The following is a 21,180-nucleotide window of genomic DNA, read 5'->3' as shown; positions in this document are numbered from 1 at the left end:
GAAATAGAGGAAAAGAATAGGATGGGAAAGACTAGAGATCTCTTCAAGAAAATTAGAGATACCAAGGGAACATTTCATGCAAAGATGGGCTCGATAAAGGACAGAAATGGTATGGACCTAACAGAAGCAGAAGATATTAAGAAGAGGTGGCAAGAATACACAGAAGAACTGTACAAAAAAGATCTTCACGACCCAGATAATAGATGGTGTGATCACTCATCTAGAGCCAGACATCCTGGAATGTGAAGTCAAGTGGGCCTTGGAAAGCATCGCTATGAACAAAGCTAGTGGAGGTGATGGCATTCCAGTTGAGCTATTTCAAATCCTGAAAGATGATGCTGTGAAAGTGCTACACTCAATATGCCAGCAAATGTGGAAAACTCAGCAGTGGCCACAGGACTGGAAAAGGTCAGTTTTCATTCCAGTCCCAAAGAAAGCCAATGCCAAAGAATGCTCAAACTACCTCACAATTGCACTCATCTCACATGCTAGTAAAGTAATGCTCAAAATTCTCCAAGCCAGGCTTCAGCAATATGTGAACCGTGAACTTCCAGATGTTCAAGCTGGTTTTAGGAAAGGCAGAGGAACCAGAGATCAAATTGCCAAAATCCTCTGGATCGTGGAAAAAGCAAGAGAGTTCCAGAAAAACATCTATTTCTGCTTTATTGACTATGCCAAAGCCTTTGACTGTGTGGATCACAAGAAACTGTGGAAAATTCTGAAAGAAATGGGAATACCAGACCAGCTGACCTGCCTCTTGAGAAATCTGTATGCAGGTCAGGAAGCAACAGTTAGAACTGGACATGGAACAACAGACTGGTTTCAAGTAGGAAAAGGAGTACGTCAAGGCTGTATACTGTCACCCTGCTTATTTAACTTCTATGCGGAGTACATCATGAGAAACACTGGACTGGAAGAAACACAAGCTGGAATCAAGATTGCCAGGAGAAATATCAATCACCTCAGATATGCAGATGACACCACCCTTATGGCAGAAAGTGAAGAGGAGTTAAAAAGCCTCTTGATGAAAGTGAAAGAGGAGAGTGAAAAAGTTGGCTTAAAGTTCAACATTCAGAAAACAAAGATCATGGCATCCAGTCCCATCACTTCATGGGAAATAGATGGGGAAAGACTGGAAACAGTGTCAGACTTTATTTTGGGGGGCTCGAAAATCACTGCAGATGGTGATTGCAGCCATGAAATTAAAAGACGCTTACTCCTTGGAAAAAAAGTTATGACCAACCTAGACAGCATATTCAAAAGTAGAGACATTACTTTGCCGACTAAGGTCCATCTAGTCAACGCTGTGGTTTTTCCTGTGGTCATGTATGGATGTGAGAGTTGGACTGTGAAGAAGGCTGAGCGCCGAAGAATTGATGCTTTTGAACTGTGGTGTTGGAGAAGACTCTTGAGAGTCCCTTGGACTGCAAGGAGATCCAACCAGTCCTTTCTGAAGGAGATCAGCCCTGGGATTTCTTTGGAAGGAATGATGCTAAAGCTGAAACTCCAGTACTTTGGGCACCTCATGCGAAGAGTTGACTCATTGGTAAAGACTCTGATGCTGGGAGGGATTGGGGGCAGGAGGAGAAGGGGACAACGGAGGATGAGATGGCTGGATGGCATCACAGACTCGATGGACGTGAGTCTGAGTGAACTCCGGGAGATGGTGATGGAGAGGAAGGCCTGGCGTGCTGTGATTCATGGGGTCGCAAGAGTCAGACACGACTGAGCGACTGAACTGAACTGAACTAAATGCTATCATGGGCTTCCCTGGTGGCTCACACAGTAAAGAATCTGCCTGCAATACAGGAGACCCAGGTTTGATTCCTCGGTGGGGAAGATTCCCTGGAGAAGGGAATGGTAACCCACGCCAATATTCTTGTCTGGAGAACTCCATGGATGGAGGAGCCTGGCTGACTACAGTCTACGGGGTCGCAAAGGGTCGGACACAGCTGAGCCACTAACACTTTCACTTAAATGCTATCATAAGTATCCTTATGCAGAGGAAGACTGACACAGAAGCAGAAGAGGCAGTGTGACCGTGGCAGCAGGGACTGGCATAATATAGCCACAAGTCAAGGAATGCAAACAGCCTTCTCCAAGGAGAATAAACCTCCAGTCATCTGCTGGCATAGGGGAGAGGCAGGAAGTCAGTGACACAGAGTTGAAGAGGGGGCATAGGGATCTAACTGCCTCTTAAGTGGCTTTCAAACAATCCTCCCTATGTTAGTCACATACATTTCTCCCCCCACTTCCTTCCAGAGAAACTAGAGCCTCCAATTCCTGTGTCCTTTGAAGATTCTGTAGTATAAACCAGGTGAGTTCTCAGCTTTCTCAGATTCACCAAGTAAATTATGACTCATCCATTGACTTTCTAGCTTACAAAATTGTGTTCCTCCTTTCTCTTCTCCATTCTCCCCACCCTTCTGGGTTCAAGTCCTTTTAAACAGTCCTTTCACTGTAGCTTTTGTGGGCTATTTGGAAGGAAGCAAAATTAAATGCATGGGTTCAGTTTGCCATTCTCTGCTCATTCATCCATTTTCAACTTCCAAAGCTATGTTGACAACTCTGCCCTACTGTCATCTTGTTACTTTACACGCCTCTTTTAACTTTGTATCAGCCTAGTGTGGTTTCAAGAGAGGGGCAGGGATAAGCCCATTTTTTCTTTTTTTTAACCCACCATGTTTAACTTGAAGTTCTCCAGTTATCTCCTTAGGATAAATTCCTTCCCAGAAGTGGAATTACGTTGTCAAATGGTATGCTTGCGTTTTAAGACTTTTGGTAGAGATGGTCTAAATGCCCTCCAATTTTTAAATACCCCAACGGGGTGTGAATGTGACCATTTCTTTATACTCTGATAAGCACTGTGCAGTTTTACTCCTTTTAACCTTTGTCAATCTGTTAAGGGAGAAGATATCTCATTTTGCATTTTTAAGTGAATATTAACTTTTTTCATATATTTATTGCCTCTTTTGGAGAAGGAAATGGCAACCCACTCCAGTACTCTTGCCTAGAGAATTCCGTGGGCAGAAGAGCTTGGTGAGCTGCTGTCCATGGGGTTGCACAGTCGGACACAACTAAAGCGACTTAGCATGCACGCATGCATTGCCCCTTTGGTAAATTGCTTGTGCAATTTACCAATTTTTTTACAGTTACACTATTCATTTTCTTCTTGATTTTTAAGAGTGCTGTATATAGAGAATATTAACTCTTTAGGTACTTTTATTGCAAAAAAATTCTAGTTTGACATCTTTTAATTGTTTCAGAATGATACTTTTACAGCACAAATTTGTACTTTCTGTGTAAACAAATCTGTCAGTATCTTGTTTCGTTGCTTTCACCATCAAGAGTAAAAAGTCTTCCCCATTCTGAAACAGTGAAAATAATATTCTACATTCTCTTTTAATTGTTTTATTTAAGTATGTATTCATTTTGAAGTTTATTTTAAAGTAAGTAATCAAGAAGAGAATCCAACCATATTTTTTCTTAAAAAAGAAGTCAATTATGCGGATAGCCTGTCCTTTCCTTATTGAAAGAAACCTCATCTTTATCTTATGCTAAATCATTATAAAGATCTGTTTGGGTCTGAACTTTCTATTTGCTCCACTTTTTTGTTTTAATTTCTTTTAATTGAAATACAGTTGATGTCCAGTATTATGTAAGTTACATGAGCACACTATGTTGCTGTCATCCAGCCTCTAAGTCATGTCTGAATCTTTGTGACCCTGCAGACTGCAGCACGCCAGGCTTCCCTATCCTTCACTGTCTCTGGGAGTTTCTTCAGATTGAATCCGTTGAATCGGTGATGCTATCTAACCACTCATCCTCTGTTTACCCTTTCTCTCCTGCCCTCAATCTTTCCTTCTCATCAGGTGGCCAAAGTATTGGAGCTTCAGCATCAGTACTTCCAATGAATATTCAGAGTTGATTTCCTTTAGGATTGACTCCTTTGATCTCCTTGCAGTCCAAAGGACTCTGAAGAGCCCTCTCCAGCACTATAATTTGAAAGCATCAATTCTTCAGCCTTCAGGCTTCTTTATGGATCAACTCTCACATCCGTATATAACTACTGGAAAAACCATAGTTTTGACTATTGGAAGTTTTGCTGGCAAAGTGATTTCTCTGCTTTTCAATACCCTGTACTGTACATATAAGTTAAAGAAGCAGGGTGACAATAGACAGCCTGGACATACTCTTTTCTCAATTTGGAACCAGTCAGTTGTTCCATGTCCAGTTGTAATTGTTTTTTCTTGATCTGCATAGAGGTTTCTCAGGAGACAGGTAAGGTGGTCTGGCTTTCCCATATCTTTGAGAATTTTCCATGCACTCAAATGCTTTCACATAGTCAATGAAGCAGAAGTCGTTTCTCTGGAATTCTGTTGCTTTCTCTAGGATCCAGTGAATGTTGGCAGTTAGATCCCTGGTTCCTCTGCCTTTTCTAAGCCCAGCTTGTACATCTGGAAGTTTTCACTTCAGGAGCTGCTGAAGCCTAGCTTGAAGAATTTTGAGCATAACTTTTAACATAAACTTGAAAGTCACTCAGTCATGTCCGACTCTTTGCGAACCCATGGACTATAGAGTCCATGGAATTCTCCAGGCCAGAATACTGGAGTGGGTAGCCTTTCCCTTCTCCAGGGGATCTTCCAAACCCAGGGATCGAACCCAGGTCTTCCATATTGCAGGCAGATTCTTTACCAGCTGAGCTACAAGGGAAGCTAGCATGTAAAAATGAGCACAATTATATGGTAGTTTGAACATTCTTTGGCATTGTCCTACTTTGGGATTGGAATGAAACCTGATTTTTTCCATTCTGGTGGCTACTTCTGAATTTTCCAAAGTTACTGACCTATTGATTGCAGCATTTTAACAGCATCATCTTTAGAATTTGAAATAGCTCAACTGGAATTCCATCACCTCCACTAGCTTTGTTCATAGTAATGTTTCCTAAGGCCCACTTGACTTAGAATTCCAGGATGTCTGGCTCTAGGTGAGTGATCACACCATCGTGGTTATCTGGGTCATTAAGATCTTTTTTGTATAGTTCTTCTGTGTATTCTTGCCATCTCTTAAAATCTTCTGCTTCAGGTCCTTACCACTTCTGTCATTTATTGTGCCCATCGTTGTATGAAATGTTCCCTTGATATCTCTGATTTTCTTAAAGATATTTCTAGTCTTTCCCATTCTATTGTTTTCCTCAACTTCTTTGCATTGTTCATTTAAGAAGATTTTCTTATTTCTCCTTACTGTTCTCAGGAACTCTGCGTACAGTTGTGTGTATATTTCCCTTTCTCCTCTGCCTTTCACTTCTCTTCTTTCCTCAGCTCCTCAGACAAACACTTTGTCTTCTTGCATTCCTTTTTCTTTAAGATGGATTTGGTCATTGCCTCCTATACATCATTACGAACCTCTGTCCCTAGTTCTTCAGGCTCTCTGTCTACCAGATCTAATCCCTTGAATCTATTCATCACCTGCACTGAATAATCATAAGGGATTTGATTTAAGTCATGCCTGAATGGCCTAGTGGTTTTCCCTACTTTCTTCAATTTAAGCCTGAATTTTGCAATAAGGAGCTCATGATCTGAGCCACAGTCAGTTCCAGGTGTTGTTTTTGCTGACTGTATAGAGTTTTTCCATCATTGGCTGCAAAGAATATAATCAGTCTGATTTGGATATTGACTATTTGGTGATGCCCATGTGTAGAGTCATCTCTTGTATTTTTGAAAAGGTATTTGCTATGACCAATGAATTCTCTTGACAAAACTCTGTTAGGATTTGCCCTACTTCATTTTGTCCTCCTAGGCCAAACTCACCTGTTATTCTAGGTGACTCTGACTTCCTACTTTTGCATTACAAACCCCTATGATGAAAAGGACATCTTTTTTTGGTGTTAGTTCTAGAAGATCTTGTAAGTCTTCACGGAACCATTCAACTTGAGCTTCTTCCACATCAGCGGTTGGGGCATAAACTTGGATTACTGTGATGTTGAATGCTTTGCCTTGGAAAGAACTGAGATCACTTTTTCTACTGAAAAAGTCATAGCTTTGACTATTCGGACTTCGGTCGGCAAAGTGATGTCTCCGCTCTTTAATACACTGTTGAGGTTTGTCATAGCTTTTCTTCCAAGGAGCAAGTGTCTTAATTTCATGGCTGCAGTCACTGTTGTCAGCAATTTTGGAGCCCAAGAAAATAAAATCTGGCATTGTTTTCACTTTTTCCATGTCTATTTGCCATGAAATGATGGGACTGGATGCCATGATCTTAGTTCTTTAATGCTGAGTTTCAAGCCAGCGTTTTCTCTCTCCTCTTTCACCTTCAAGAGGCTCTTTAGTTCCTCTTTGCTTTGTTCCATTTGGGTGACATCATCTGCATATCTGAAGTTATTGATATTTTTCCTTGAAATCTTAATTCCAGCTTGTGATTCATCCAGCCCAGCATTTCTCATGAAGTACTCTGCATATAAGTTAAATATGCAGGGTGACAATATACAGCCTCGACGTACTCCTTTGCTAATTAGGAACCAGTTCATTGTTTCATGTCTGGTTTTAGCTGTTGCTTCTTGATCAGCATCCAGGTTTCTCAGGAGGCACATAAGGTGGTCTGGTATTCCATCTCTAAGAATGTTCCACAGTTTGTTGTGATCCACACAGTTAAAGGATTTCACATAGTCAATGAAGCAGAAGTAAATGTCTTCCTGGAATTCCTTTGTTTTTTCTATGGTACAAAGGATGTTGAGAATTTGATCTCTGGTTCCTCTGCCATATTGTAAGTCCATGTTGTACTTTGGGAAGTTCTCAGTTCACATATTGTTGAAGCCTACTCCAATTTTAGTTATAATAAAATATTTAGTTAAAATAAAATGTATGTGTTTTACAATATATCCTTGTAGCTTATTTTATACAGGATAGTTTGCACCTGTTAATCCCCTGTCTTTATATTACCCCTCTCCCTTCCCTCTCCCCAAGAACATACATTATATACCTGGATGAAAAAGTATCTTCTCATTACTGCTCTTTTTTAATAATATTCTTGACTATTCTATTTTACTGAACCTCTGTATAAATTTTATACCTTTGAGTTCTGCTGAGAATCATATCAAAGTAATAGGTTAATTAGGGGAGAATAGATCTGTTTATGATACAGTCTTCCTGCAGGCTTGTATGTGAAGATGGTTGTCATCAATGCCTCTCTTCCTCATCCTTCCTGCCTCTCCAGAGGTGGAGGGAGACGGAGTCTGTTCCTTCCTTTTCCTTGATTTATGAGGCAACATCATAAGAAGCCTTGTAACTTCTACCTAGACACCCTAGAGTCCTGAGCCACTGCAGAAGTCCATCTACTCTAGAGCTGCCACACTGTGAGGAAGCCTAGCCCCATGGAGATAAAGAGAAATTCCCGGTCAGCCTCTCGCTGTTCCCACCCCCAGCTACTTGAACTCATCCCAAGGGACCCAAGCCATCGTGGAACAGAAACAAGCCCCTCTGTGCACTGTCTAAATTCCCAAAACAGAGAAGCATGAGGATGATAATAACAACTGTTCTGTTGAGCCATTTACCTTGGAGTGACTTGTTAGGCAATAATAAATAACTGAAATGGATAGTAAATTAGTTACTTAGTTGGTTATTTAGTTCTGGTAATTACATAAGCATCTGTGAACTCAACATCCAAAACAAAAGCTTGGACCTTGAAAATAACCTGCATTTAACTACATAGAAGAGGAAATAAAGAGCTTCTTGATGAGCGTGAAAGAGCAGAGTGAAAAAGCTGGCTTGAAACTCAACATTCAAAAAACTAAGGTCATGGCATCTGGTCCCACCATTTCATGAAAAATAGAAGGGGAAAAAGTGGAAGCAGTGACAGATTTTATTTTCTTGGGCTCCAAAATCACTGTAGACCATGACTGCAGCCTTGAAAATAAAAGACATTTGCTCCTTGAAAGGAAAGCTATGACAAACCTCAACAGTGTATTAAAAACCAGAGACATCACTTTGGCAACAGAAGTCCACATAATTAAAGCTCTGGTTTTTCCAGTAGTCATGTATGGATGTGAGAGTTGGACCATAAATAAGGCTGAGGGGTGAAAAATTGATGCTTTCAAATTGTGGTGCTGGAGAAGACTTTCGAGAGTCCTTTGGACTATGAGGAGATCAAAGTAGTCAATCCTAAGGAAATAGGATAACCTGAATATTCATTGCAAGTACTGATGCTGGAGCTCCAATAGTTTGGCCAACTGATTAGATGAGCCAAGTCATTGGAAAAGACCCTGATGCTGAGAAGATTGAAGGCAAAAGGAGAAGGGGGCAACAGAAGATGAGATGTTTAGATAGCATCTCCAACTCAATGGACATGAGAAAACTCCAGAAGATAGTGGAGGACAGAGGAGCCTAGCATGCTACAGTCCATGGGATGGCAAGGAGTGGGATACAACTTACTGCCTGAACAACAACAAAATTGCATGCTCTCTCTCTATTCTATTCCCCTTCCTGTCCCAACTCAAGTTAACCATCATTCATAAGCTGGTATTCATCACTTTTAAACTTTCTTTCTGTACAGTTAAATTGCATATATATTTGTTAAAATTGCACATATTTTATTTTTGTTAAAAAAGTGTAAACTTTGGGGCCTTACAATTTTCACTTAATAGTATACTATTAAGATTCATCCATATGGTTGTGTATCACATTAGTTCATTTATCTTGTCTGCCATGTGCTTCTTTTTCATCCAAGTATCTCCATTTAATCATTCACTGATTTTTGAAATTGTGAACAGTATGGCTATGAACACTCTTGTGGATACTTCCTGCTGTACATATGTGAATTTCTCATGTTGTACATATGCGAATTTCTCATATAGCTAGGAGTAGAATTGTTGGCTCAAAAAAGATGATAAACTTCAGGCGTTCATCCTGAATTGTGTTCTTCCATGGTTCAGTTCAGTTCAGTTCAGTTGCTCACTCATGTCCGACTCCTCACAACCCCATGGACCACATGGTTATATCAATTTAAATTCCTACTGGCAGTGTTTAAAAAAGAGATCCTCTGGAATCATATCCACTCCAACTTTCTGTATTGCCAGATTTTTTTTTTCATTTTTGCCAGTTGGATGAGTATTAAATGCTTCTCATTGTAGTGCTAATTGGCATTTTCTCATCACTAATGATGCTGACCACTTCCTCATGTATTTGTTAGTGATATGTGTTTCCTCTTCCATGAAATATCTCTTCATATCTTTGGGTAATTTTCTATTGGGTTACACGTGCTTTTCTTATTATTTTGTACGAGTGCTTTATATATTCCTGATACAAACTCATTGTCATCAGCAGGTATTGCAAAGATCATCTCTCAGTTTCTAGACTGACTTTCTCCTTTGTTTTAAAAATCTTTTAGAGAACTAAAATTCTTAATTAAATTTTTTCCATATTGTTTTAATTTCTCTCTCTTTTTCTAAGACTTTTTTTAACAGCAGTTTTTGATTCACAGTGAAATTGAGGGAGGTACAGAGATTTCCCACATACTACCCTCACACAAGCATGGCCTCCACCATTATTGGCATCCCCACCCTGCACCCGAGGCCAGGGCCGGTGGCCAGGAGGAGCAACCCGAGGAGTGGTGGCTGAGCAGGTGCAGGAGGGCCTAGAGGAGCTATCCCACATTGAAGGTCAGGAACTGCGGCGGTAAGGAGATACCCCTCATCCAAGGTAAGGAGCAGCGGCTGTGCTTTGCTGGAGCAGCTGTAAAGAGATACCCCACGCCCAAGGTAAGAGAAACCCAAGTAAGATGGTAGGTGTTGCAAGAGGGCATCAGAGGGCAGACACACTGAAACCATACTCACAGAAAACTAGTCAATCTAATCACACTAGGACCACAGCCTTGTCTAACACAATGAAACCAAGCCATGCCTGCGGGGCAATCCAAGACGGGTGGGTCATGGTGGAGAGATCAGACAGAATGTGGTCCACTGGAGAAGGGAATGGCAAGCCACTTCAGTATTCTTGCCTTGAGAACCCCATGAACAGTATGAAAAGGCAAAATGATAGGATACCAAAAGAGGAACTTCCCAGGTCATTAGGTGCCCAATATGCTACTGGAGATCAGTGAAGAAATAACTCCAGAAAGAATGAAGGGATGGAGCCACAGCAAAAACAATACCCAGCTGTGGATGTGACTGGTGATAGAAACAAGATCCGATGCTGTAAAGAGCAATATTGCATAGGAACCTGGAATGCCAGGTCCATGAATCAAGGCAAATTGGAAGTGGTCACACAGGAGATGGCAAGGGTGAACGTTGACATTTTAGGAATCAGCGAACTAAAATGGACTGGAATGGGTGAATTTAACTCAGATGACCATTATATCTACTACTGCGGGCAGGAATCCTTCAGAAGAAATGGAGTAGCCATCATGGTCAACAAAAGAGTCCAAAATGCAGTACTTGGATGCAATCTCAAAAATGACAGAATGATCTCTGTTCGTCTCCAAGGCAAACCATTCAATATCAGTTATCCAAGTCTATGCCCCAACCAGTAATGCTGAAGAAGCTGAAGTTGAACGGTTTTATGAAGACCTACAAGACCTTTTAGAACTAACACCCAAAAAAGATGTCCTTTTCATTCTAGGGGACTGGAATGCAAAAGTAGGAAGTCAAGAAACACATGGAGTAACAGGCAAATTTGGCCTTGGAATGTGGAATGAAGCAGGGCAAAGACTAATAGAGTTTTGCCAAGATAATGCACTGGTCATAGCAAACATCCTCTTCCAACAACACAAGAGAAGACTCTACACATGGACATCACCAGATGGTAAACACCGAAATCAGATTGATTATATTGTTTGCAGCCAAAGATGGAGAAGCTCTGTACAGTCAGCAAAAACAAGACCAGGAACTGACTGTGGCTCAGATCACGAACTCCTTATTGCCAAATTCAGAATGAAATTGAAGAAAGTAGGGAAAACCGCTAGACCATTCAGGTATGACCTAAATCAAATCCCTTATGATTGTACAGTGGAAGTGAGAAATAGATTTAAGGGCCTAGATCTGATAGATAGAGTGCCTGATGAACTATGGAATGAGGTTCGTGACATTGTACAGGAGACTGGGATCAAGACCATCCTCATGGAAAAGAAATGCAAAAAAGCAAAATGGCTGTCTGGGGAGGCCTTACAAATAGCTGTGAAAAGAAGAGAAGTGAAAAGCAAAGGAGAAAAGAAAAGATATAGGCATCTGAATGCAGAGTTCCAAAGAATAGCAAGGAGAGATAAGAAAGCCTTCTTCAGCAATCAATGCAAAGAAATAGAGGGAAAGAACAGAATGGGAAAGACTAGAGATCTCTTTAAGAAAATTAGAGATACCAAGGGAACATTTCATGCAAAGATGGGCTCGATAAAGGACAGAAATGGTATGGACCTAACAGAAGCAGAAGATATTAAGAAGAGGTGGCAAGAATACACGGAAGAACTGTACAAAAAAGATCTTCACGACCCAGATAATCATGATGATGTGATCACTCATCTAGAGCCAGACATCCTGGAATGTGAAGTCAAGTGGGCCTTAGAAAGCATCACTATGAACAAAGCTAGTGGAGGTGATGGCATTCCAGTTGAGCTATTTCAAATCCTGAAAGATGATGCTGTGAAAGTGCTACACTCAATATGCCAGCAAATGTGGAAAACTCAGCAGTGGCCACAGGACTGGAAAAGGTCAGTTTTCATTCCAGTCCCAAAGAAAGCCAATGCCAAAGAATGCTCAAACTACCTCACAGTTGCACTCATCTCACATGCTAGTAAAGTAATGCTCAAAATTCTCCAAGCCAGGCTTCAGCAATACGTGAACCGTGAACTTCCAGATGTTCAAGCTGGTTTTAAGAAAGGCAGAGGAACCAGAGATCAAATTGCCAACATCTACTGGATCATGGAAAAAGCAAGAGAGTTCCAGAAAAACATCTATTTCTGCTTTATTGACTATGCCAAAGCCTTTGACTGTGTGGATCACAATCAACTGTGGAAAATTCTGAAAGAGATGGGAATACCAGACCAGCTGACCTGCCTCTTGAGAAATCTGTATGCATGTCAGGAAGCAACAGTTAGAACTGGACATGGAACAACAGACTGGTTCCAAATAGGAAAAGGAGTACGTCAAGGCTGTATATTGTCACCCTGCTTATTTAACTTTTATGCAGAGTACATCATGAGAAACACTGGACTGGAAGAAACACAAGCTGGAATCAAGATTGCCGGGAGAAATATCAATCACCTCAGATATGCAGATGACACCACCCTTATGGCAGAAAGTGAAGAGGAGTTAAAAAGCCTCTTGATGAAAGTGAAAGAGGAGAGTGAAAAAGTTGGCTTAAAGCTCAACATTCAGAAAACTAAGATCATGGCATCCAGTCCCATCACTTCATGGGAAATAGATGGGGAAAGACTGGAAACAGTGTCAGACTTTATTTTGGGGGGCTCGAAAATCACTGCAGATGGTGATTGCAGCCATGAAATTAAAAGATGCTTACTCCTTGGAAGAAAAGTTATGACCAACCTAGATAGTATATTCAAAAGCAGAGACATTACTTTGCTGACTAAGGTCCGTCTAGTCAAGGCTATGGTTTTTCCAGTGGTCATGTATGGATGTGAGGGTTGGACTGTGAAGAAGGCTGAGCACCGAAGAATTGATGCTTTTGAACTGTGGTGTTGGAGAAGACTCTTGAGAGTCCCTTGGACTGCAAGGAGATCCAACCAGTCCATTCTGAAGGAGATCAGCCCTGGGATTTCTTTGGAAGGAATGATGCTAAAGCTGAAACTCCAGTATTTTGGCCACCTCATGCAAAGAGTTGAGTCATTGGAAAAGACTCTGAGGCTGGGAGGGATTGAGGGCAGGAGGAGAAGGGGACGACCGAGGATGAGATGGCTGGATGGCATCACGGACTCAATGGACGTGAATCTGAGTGAACTCCGGGAGATGGTGATGGACAGGGAGGCCTGGCGTGCTGCGGTTCATGGGGTCGCAAAGAGTTGGACACAACTGAGCAACTGAACTGAACTGAACCAGAGTAAGACATTTGTTATAATCAAAGAGCCTACCTTGACATATCACAATCATCCAAAATTCTCAGTATACATTAGTGTTTAGTCTTGTTATTACATATTCTATGGGTTTTGATAAGTGTATAAAGATGAGTACCTACCACTATGCTACCATACAGACCACTTTCAGTGCTCTAAAAATCCTCTGTATTTTGCCTGTTCATCACCCCTCCTAATCTAACCTCTAGCAACCACTGATCTTTTTACTGTTTTGGTAGTTTTGCCTTTTCAAGAATATCATAGAATTGGAAGCATACTGTCTATAGCTTTTTCAGATTAGATTTCCCTTTCTCCCTTCTTTCGTCCTTCCTCAATACATCTTGGGCTCTGGTATCAGGGTAGTGCAGTCCTCGTAGAATAAGTTATATTCCTCCTTTTTCTACTACATGAAAGTTGTATAAGATGGAATGATGAGGTCTTTGAAAATGTTATAGTACTCATCTATAAAACCATCTGGGACTGATGCTTTGTTTTTACTTTTTAGGCAGCACTTTCAATTTTCCAAGAATTTGCCTATTTTTTCTCCAGATCGGCATATAATTGCTGATAGTATATTCTTATCTTTAAATTTCTATGTGAAGTTACTCCTCCCTTTTCACTCATAATATCTGTTTCTCCTTCCTTTTGTTTTATTCTATTGTTTTTTTCCTACCTTCTTAAGTCAGACATACAGCTCATTAACTTTGAGGCTATCTTGTTTTCTTATTTAAGTTCCACAAGATCTGATATTTAGTATCTTCATAATTTGTAAGATCTAAAGGAAATCAGTCATGAATATTCTTTGGAATGCTGAAGCTGAAACTCCAATACTTTGGCCACCTGATGTAAAGAACCAACTCATTGGAAAAGATCCTGATGCTGGGAAAGATAGAAGGTGGGAGGAGAAGGGAAAAACAGAGGATAAGATGGTTAGATGGCATCACAGACGCGATGGACATGAGTAAGCTCCAGGAGTTGGTGATGGACAACCCGGTAATGGACAGCCTGGCGTGCTGCAGTCCAAGGGGTCGCAGAGTCAGACACGGCTGAGCGACTGAACTGAACCGAACTTAAGATCTAAATATTTTTACACTTCTATTATGACTTTTTCTTGATCTATGAATTAATTAGCAGTATATTTTTAAAGTTTTCAAATATGTAAGGTTTCTTATTTATCTTTTGGTTACTCCAGAATTACATATCCTGTGGTTAGAGATCATGTTCTGAGTTTTATCTGTTATCTGAAACTGTAAGTATTTCTGGTGTGCTTGAGAAAAATGTGTACTTTCCAATTTTTTATTCAGAACATCATAAATGCCCAGTAGATAAAGTTGATCTTTTGTATTATTCATATTTTTATATCTTTGTTGATATAATTGAGAAAGTTGAAATCTCCCGGTATGGTGGTAGATTTATGACCTCTTTATTGTTGGGTTTTGCTTTCTATAGCTATTTGAGGTTATTGTGTTAGATGCATCATTAAAATTGCTCTATCTCTTTAGCAAAAAAGAACATTTTATCATTACATTATGTAGTGCTCTATCCGTCCCTAATCATGCCCTTTGCCTTAAAGTCAATTTTATTTCTTTGGATATGAATATATACATATATTATAGATAGATAGATATAGATATAGATATTTGGATACCAATATAGCTATAACTATTGTATTTAGGTTAATATTTTCTGATATATCATTTTTTCTCCCTTTTATTATTGGGCTTGCATTTAGCTTTTAAAGTATGTGTTGTAAATAACATAACATCTGAATTTTTAAATTCCACCTATCAACATTTGCTTTTTACTTGTGAGTTAAGTCCACTCACATTTATTTTTATATATTTGGATTAGTTTCTACCATCTTAATTTTTCAGTTGTCTGACAATGTTTCTTTTCAATCCTTTGCTCTCTAATTTGACAAGCATTTTAGCACATTTTTATATTCCTTTAGTTTTTCCCTCCAGCCTAACCCCAATCATAATGATATATCTAGACTTGTGCTTCCTAAAGTCTCAGAGCATCTCGAATTCTTGTTAAAAGGCAGGTTATGGTTCTGCATGTTTTGAGGTGGGATGTGAGTTTTTCTAACAAGCTCCCTGGTGATGCTGATGCTGGTTCAAAACACGACACTTTGAAAAGCAAGGATCTATACGTGTGCTGTTCAATATGATAGCCAAACCTGGGTTTGTATTTCCTCTTTATATACTTCATCCAAAACAGCTTTCAGTGTGGATTTTTTTGTGATAAACCTTCTGAAGCTTTCTGGGACTAAGAATATTTTTATCATGCCCTCATATGTAAATGTCTTAGCTAAATATAAAATTCTAGAGTCTAAGTTCTTTCCTTCTAATATTTTTTAAATGATAATCTTCTGATTTCCTGTACCCAGTGCTTAACTGAAAAATCTCTCAAGATCAATCTAACTCTTGTTTTTTTGTGTGTGAACTATTCTTTCTCTCTGGAAAATTTTAGAATTTTCTGTTCAACTTTGCTATTCTTAAAATCACATTCACGCCATGGATTGTCTGGCCCATGGGATCACAAAGAGTCAGACAAGACTGAGTGACTCTCACTTTCACTTTTACTTTCATTCCATCTTGCCTATCTATTCTCTGCAGTTTCTTTCAATCTAAAGACTTTCTTCTCCACCACCTTCTCTTCTTCTCCCCTTCCCCTTCCTCTTTCTCTTCCTTCCTCTTATCCTCCTCTTCTTTGGAAATTTTATCATTATTATTTCTTCAAATATGTCTTCCTCTCCATTTTTTCTTTCTTTCTGGTACTTTTATTATCTGAATGTTAGCACTTCGACTTTATTTTTCCGTATGCCTTGGCTTTTCATTTCATATTTTTTGTCTGTCATTTCCCTCTTCCTTAAGAGAAGATTATCTCAGTTTAGCCTTCTGCATCATTAATGTATCCCCTCCACATGGATCTTGTCTGCTATTTATCTAAGCTGTTCTATCATTTATTTCAACTGCCACATTTTTTATACTAGTATTTCTGCTTGGTCTTTATCTTCCTATTCTTATCCTAAGATGTTAGATACTGCTAATATCTTCCCTTATCACTTTTAGTTTATTCTTATATTCTTATATATTTAGTTTAGTATATTTAGTTTATTCTTATTCTTATCCTAAGATGTTATATATTACTAATATCTTCCCTTATCACTTTTAGTCTAGTTCTAAATTATTTGTCTGTCTATTCTAATACTTCTCCTTCTGAAGGAACCTATACTCCAATTACATGTTATTTTTTGTTTGGAATGGCTGTGATTCTAAACTGTAATATTTGGACCTCAGCTTATGTTCTGCTGAGGATGTTGTGGTCTCTGAGTCAGTACAAAGCCAGATCCCTATCTATGTGAGTCCCAGTGAGCTGAGAGGATAAAAGAGATCTGGGTGAAGAAGAAATGCACTAAGGAGAAATCCATCTCCATCACTACCCACACCACAAAACAGCTCTTTGGGGCTGGGCTTCATTCACCTGTCACACCCTAGAAACAGCTCCCCACTTCCCACCCACCCAATAGAGACAATCTGTCTTGCACCTTTGGAGAAGGTGAGGTTGGAAGCAAAAGTCCAAAGTTAATCTCTACCTATTTTTCTTAGTTCCTCAAACTTACACTGCATGTCTGGAATGAACTCTAATTTAGTGGTGTTATTCTTCTTACACAGGAAAGTACTTAATTTGCTAATGTTTTATTCAAGCATATATAATTCAGTAGCTTTCTGCTTCGTGCAGTTTTACAGGTATTGTATTAAGGTTAAATAAATTTTATTTAAAAAATGGAAAGCTTTTCCTTCTTTATTTATTCACTAGAGCAATTTAAGTTGCATAGAAATTCTCTCAGGTGTGGAACAAATCGCAAACAAGCAAATTTACTTCCTGTTCCTATGACGCAGTTTAGAGGATATTGGGGGAAGGAGCAAAGTTCTTCACAAACTTCTTGATTTATTCCATGTTGATTGCTCTGTTCAAACTTTCTTTTTCTTCTTGACTCTAGTTTAGTTATATTTTCCTTAAAACTCAACCAATTCATCTAGATTTTCAAATTTCTTGGCCCTTTAGTCTTTCTTTTTAAATATTAGCTTTAAGTACAATTTACACTTTAAAACTCACCCATTTTAAGGGTCCTGTTTAATAGATGTTAACAAATAAATGCATTCTTGTAACCACCACAAAAAAAAATAGAGCATTTCCATCATGCAAAAAAGTTCCCTGTGGCCCCTTTATAATCAATATCCTCTTCCAACCTGTGCCCCATGCAACCACTGATCTGATTTCTATCACTGTAACTGTGCTTTTCCTAGAATTTTGCAGGGATGGAATCAGATAAAATTTGTGCTTTATATTTGATTTCATTTTCTCAACATGTTTTTGAGATTCATACATGTAAATATCAGGAGTTTGGTCCTTTTAAAAAAGTGAATAGTATTCTATCATATGGATACACCAAAACACACTCATCGGTTCATAAAAATTTGGATTATTTCCAATTTGAGATGATGGCTGGGAAAGAAAAAAAATCTCTAAAAGATATTCAGATACTAATCCCTTGAACCTGGAAACGTTCCAAAAACATCTTTGCAGATGTGATTAAATTAAGGATCTTGTGGTGGGAAGATTATCCTAGATTATTAGGGTGGGCCTTAAATGCAATCCCATTTATTATCTTTATATGAGTGAGTCAGAGAAAGATTTGACACACACAGCAGAGAAGCAGATGTGCAGACTGAGCAGGGAGAAGATGCTGGAGAGATGCAGCCACGAATCAAGGAATTCCAGGAGCCTCTAGAAGCTGGGAGAAGCAAGAAGTGGGCTCCCCCTTGACGCCGGGAGGGACTGGGGGCAGGAGGAGAAGGGGACGACAGAGGGTGAGATGGCTGGATGGCGTCACCGACTCACTCGATGGACGTGAGTCTGAGTGAACTCCGGGAGATGGTGAGGGACAGGGAGGCCTGGCGTGCTGCGATTCATGGGGTCGCAAGGAGTCGGACACGACTGAGCGACTGAACTGACTGACTGACCTGAGCCTCCAAAATTATTATGGCCATGTTTATACTTTGATTTTATTCCAGCGAGCTGTTTGGACATCTGTCTTCTAGAACTGCGGGGGGATAAATGTATGTTGTCTCAAGGCATCATGTTTGCTGCAATTTGTTGGAGTGTTACCTAGTCCAGACTCTGCTTGCTGCACAACAAGCCAATAAATTGGGAGATGAGGCGATGAGGCAAGGAGTAACGACTTTATTTGGAAAGCCTGTAGACTGAAAAGATGGGAGGTTAGTGTTACCAAAAAACCATCTTATCAGGATCTAGATGCCAGTGTTTTTAATAAAGCAGAAAGGGAGAGGTGTTGATGAATTAAAGTAAAAAAAGGCCATTTATCTTGCAAAACAGGAAGGGATGTATGCTAATTTCTTCTTTTCTACATCCTTTCACAGATGGGAAGGGTCAGATTGTCCCTCTGTAAACTGAACAAAGCCACTTTACCCCCTCAGGCAGAGGGGCTTCCCAGGTGGCACTAGTGGTAAAGAACCTACCAGCCAGTGCAAGAGGCATAAGATCCAAGCGTTCAGTTCCTGCATCAGGAAGATCAACCCACTCCAGTTATTCTTGCCTGGAGAATCCCATGGGCAGACAGCCTGGATAGGATCACAAAGAGCTGGACAGGACTAAAGTGACTGAGCATGCACAGAGGGGCAGGGTTCCCTGAGGCAAGCCATTATGTACAATTACAAGAACAAAGGACTCCCCTGGTGACTCAGAAGATAAAGAATCTGCCTGCTGTGTGGGAGACCCAGGTTCTATCCCTGGGTCAGGAAGATCCCCTGGAGAAGGAAATGGCAACCCACTCCAGTATTCTTGCCTGGAGAATCCCATGGACCAAGGAGCCTGGTAGGTTATAGTCCATGGGGTCACTAAGATTCGGACACAACTAAGTGACTAACACTTTCATAAGAAAAAAGCAACAAAATGCAAGGGTTAAAGTAAAAGAAACAGATCCAACATGGAGTCAAAATTGGCTCTTCCCAGTTAGTAGGGCCACCTGATGTGAAGAGCTGGCTCATTGGAAAAGACCCTGATGCTGGGAAAGATTGAAGGCAGGAGGAGAAGGGGATGACAGAAGATGAGATGGTGGGATGGCATCACTGATTCAATGAACATGAGTTTGAGCAAGCTCTAGGAGTTGGTGATGGACAGGGAAGCCTGAAGGCTGCAGTCCCTGGGGTTGCAAAGAGTCAGACATGACTGAGCAACTGAACTAAACTGTTACTAGGGCAGCTCAGGAGACCAGTTCAGAGGCTATTACAAATCGAGCTGCTATGTAAAGCTCTGTGTACAAGTCTCTATCTGGTCACATTTTTCATTTTTATTGGAAAAAAGTAGAAATGGGATTGCTGGGATATATTTTAAATTTATAAGAAATTGACTGTTTCCCAAAGTAGCTATCCCATTTCACATTGCCATCAGCTATGTATGAGAATTCTTGTTGCTTCATGTCCTTGCCAACACTTGGTATGATCAGTCTTTTTAATTGTAGTATGTGCATAGCAATATCTCATTGTGGTTTTAATATATATTATCCCTGATGACCCACAGTATTGAGCATCTTTTCATGTACATTTTGAAATTCATCTCTTCATTTTGAAGTCTTTATTCAAATCTTCTACTAATTTTATTCAGTTTTTTATTCTACCTTCTTCTTATAAAAGAATAAGAATTATTTATTTAACAGATATATTTGCAAGTATTTTCTCCCAATCTGTGACACAATTTTTCAGTTTCTCAACAGTGTTTTTCAAATAGCAAGACTATATTGATGAAGTTCCATTTAATTTTTTATCTACACTTTGTGCTTTTTGTGTCCTAAGCAATCTGCCTAACTTAATAGCACAGGGTTTCCTCGTTTTCTTTCAGAAGCTTATAGTTCCAGATCTTACATTTAGGTCTATGATCTATTTCATGTTCATTCTTTTATGATGTGAGGTAAGGATCAAAGTTCACTTTTTTAACACATGGATATCCAATTGTTTCAGTTCCATGTGTTGAAGAAAGAATCCCCATTGAATTACCATGGCATCCATGTAGACAATGACCATATGTGTTGCATTGAGCTGTTCTCACATCAATACCATGCTATCTTGATTCCTATTGGTTTATACTGATAAAATCAAATAATTTAAGTCTTATACCTTTGTCCTTTTTTTCACCACTTGCTTTGGGTATTCTAGATCTTTTGTACTTCTATATAAATTTTAGAATCAACTTGCCAGTTTCTACCCCTCCCCTCCAAAAAATAAAAGCTTTCCGGAATTTTTGTTTGGATTGTTTTGAGTCTGTGGAAACTTTGGGAGACAAATGAAATCTTAACAATATTGTCTTCTAATTCATGAATATAGTATATCTTTCTTTTTGTTTCAGTTGCTTTTAATTTCTCAGCAAGTTTTCATAATTTTCAGTGTACAGGTTTTGCACAAAATGTGTTATATTTATCCTTATTTATTTTAAGGTTTTAAGACTTTGAAACTGGTGTTTTAAATTTGAATTTCCAACTGTATATTGCTGTACTTTTTTGATAAATTAAAGTTCTTTTCAAGGTTTTATGCTATTTCTCATTCATAACATTTTGTGTGCTCTTTTTTGTTTTATTAGCACTACTAAAGATTTTCTTATTTTCTTAGCCTTTGCACAGATAAAAATTTTGACTTGTTTAAAAGCTTGCTGTGTCTTCATTTCCTAACTCATTAAATTTTGCTTTTGTCTTTATTAATTTTTTTGTTTTTACTTTCATTAGATTTGTTTTATTATTCTTCTCTAAGTTTTTGAGCTAACTGTTAATGCATTTTGTTTTCATTTGCTTTAATTTAATTATTGTGGTGGCTTTGTACTCTGACCACTTAGCTTAGCTGGAAGAACTACATTTCATAGAATTCCCTTCCTTATATGGCTGAGGATTCGAATGGGCCTCAAAAGAAATTTACATGGGATTTCAAAGGCAGGAGTGATGGAGCAGTCATTTATTTTTAACCCAAAGTTCAATGTAGGGCCAGGTGCTATTGCTGTCTACAAGTGCTGCATACCTGCCAGCTGGTCTTGGTGTGGGCAGCAGCCGGGCCCTCAGCT

The sequence above is a fragment of the Budorcas taxicolor genome, chromosome 11 (assembly GCF_023091745.1).
Source record: "Budorcas taxicolor isolate Tak-1 chromosome 11, Takin1.1, whole genome shotgun sequence".
Classification (NCBI taxonomy): domain Eukaryota; kingdom Metazoa; phylum Chordata; class Mammalia; order Artiodactyla; family Bovidae; genus Budorcas; species Budorcas taxicolor.
This window is presented reverse-complemented; position numbering follows the sequence as displayed.